The following is a 2,400-nucleotide window of genomic DNA, read 5'->3' as shown; positions in this document are numbered from 1 at the left end:
GGGGGGGGGGCGGCCGGAGGCTTTTTCGCCTGGGGCGGCGAAAAAGCCAGAGCCGGCCCTGGCCAGAGCCCCCCAGCAATATACTGGCAGGGTAGGGAGGAGAGCCTGACCTTGCCAGGCTCTCATTTGCACTCTGACCGGTAGGAGAAAGGCCCCGTGTCACCATAGCATTCACGAGCTAAACAGACACAGACAATCATACACAGAAAAGATAGTTTAAATTTATTTCAATTTCCAGAGACAGCACAAGTCAGGACCTTCAAGATTCTGACTGAATAGTTAGAGCCCTGCAAATCCATGGATATTCGCTTTGTATCTGCAGATATTTGCAGATCTGATGCGGATACACATTTTGTATCAGTATAGGGCTCTATGAAGAGGAACCACCTCTTCACCCTGTTAACGAAGGCCAACAGCCTGCAACTCTATCCCAATGCATGAGCCCGTGGGACCACATGGATCTTGTTGCATAGTCTGAGCCAAAGTTTCCATTTTCCACTTTTATGCAACCATAGCAAGTTCCTGTGACTAGACAGTAAAATCTCCCATAAAACGCAAAAATATTTAGAAACATTTCCCCTAACTGAGTCATAAAGGGAGATTTCTGAGTGTTTGTTTAATGTTCTTAACATGTGCTCCTACTTGGTGAGAGTCAATGGAACAGCACTCAGTTGGCCTTCCACTTTCAAACTGAAGTATTTACATGCTTCTCTTATGGAAACACTCAGCCTAGATATTATGCCAGTTGAGTGTTATTCAAGAGATAATTGACTGCCAATAGTGTATCATCTCTTACCATCAAAGCTTAAGTATTTTACAAAATTGATTAAAGAGCTATAAGCATCATTACACTATACCATAGTTCAGGATTGGTTATTCAACCAGGGAACAACAAGTTTTATGTTCAAGAGTTCTCTAAAGGCCTTATAAAAATGTCTGAGATATTTTGTGAAATCTTACAAGTTTATTTAATCTTTTATATCCTTCAAAAAACAGCATTTTTCAATCTTCAGGATAAACCATTAAAGTCTCATTTATTTTTTAAGGCCCATTTGCTATTAATACTCTAACATTAGATATCAGTGCAGAGGAAGGATTTAAAGATTCACCTCTAACTTTTAGGATGACAAATTGTAAAATGGCTATAGGTTAGCATCTCCCATGTCCCAGTCGTGGCCTAGGCAGTCTATATAATATTCCACTAAACTGTTTTCACATTGATTGTCAAAACTGATAGGCTCGACCCATTTAAAAATATTGATTGTGATTGAAATTAGTTCAGCACAAAAGCAGCCCACAGTGCATACCCTGGTCTACATAGCTGATATAATGGAATTTTGCAGACAGCCTACATTACGCTGTACCTAATGTATACTACTGAGTACATTTAAACTACTGTACAAATACTGTTCAGTGTAAATCCAGGTATTGTGCATTTCATTTTCTCCAAGAATATAACAAAGGCATAATGACACCTCTACCTCGATATAATGCTGTCCTCGGGAGCCAAAAAATCTTACAGTATTATAGGTGAAACTGCGTTATATCAAACTTGTTTTGATCCACCGGAGTGTGCAGCCCCGCCCCCACGGAGCACTGCTTTACCGCGTTATATCCAAATTCGTGTTATAGCGAGTCGCGTTATATCGGAGTAGAGGTGTATTTGTTTCAACTAGTGCCCACAATGATAGATGCTATACAAACACAAAAGGAAGGCACTAAAGACTTCACAGTCTAGGCAGTGATCTTGTGACTTGTTGCAAGGGGTCAGTATCTGAAGTCCCATTGTTATCAGAGGAGCTCCATCTGGGTGCAGACATCCAGGTTGCAGGATGTTGACCTAAAAAATGCATACACAGAAAAGTGATTCTCATGACTTGACTGATTTTAGTAAATTAACCTTATAAGGCCTTGTTCTCGGAGGTGCTAAGTTTCCATAGCTCCCATGTGCTCCAGTGGGTACTACCAGGAACCAAACACCTATAGCCATAAACTTGCAGAAACCAAACAGCTGTAGGGTTTTACCTCACAGTAGTTTTACAATTAAATTTATTCAGGAATACACAGTGGCACATAATGTAGATAGTATTATCACACAGCAACTAAGCCTACAAATTCCCATCTCATCTAAAGAAAACTTCCAGGTGTAGACACTAGAAAAAGTGACCACAGGCTACTTTATGAGCAAATAATTTCACAACTATTAAGTTATTTGTTAATAGGGCAACCCAAACCAAAGCAGTTATTTAAGTAAGATTATTTACTCCAGTAATTTCTGATAACATTTTAGTTGGGTATCAAGTTGTTTACACTCAATGGGAGTCTCTCAATACCACTAACGATAAGACACAGAACACCAGAATGGTGCCACTGGCTGCATTCATAGATCATACTTTCAGA

The sequence above is a fragment of the Terrapene carolina genome, unplaced genomic scaffold, assembly GCF_002925995.2.
Source record: "Terrapene carolina triunguis isolate 2854851 unplaced genomic scaffold, T_m_triunguis-2.0 Scaffold130, whole genome shotgun sequence".
NCBI classification, from domain to species: domain Eukaryota; kingdom Metazoa; phylum Chordata; order Testudines; family Emydidae; genus Terrapene; species Terrapene triunguis.
Note: the sequence above shows the minus strand (reverse complement) of the source record.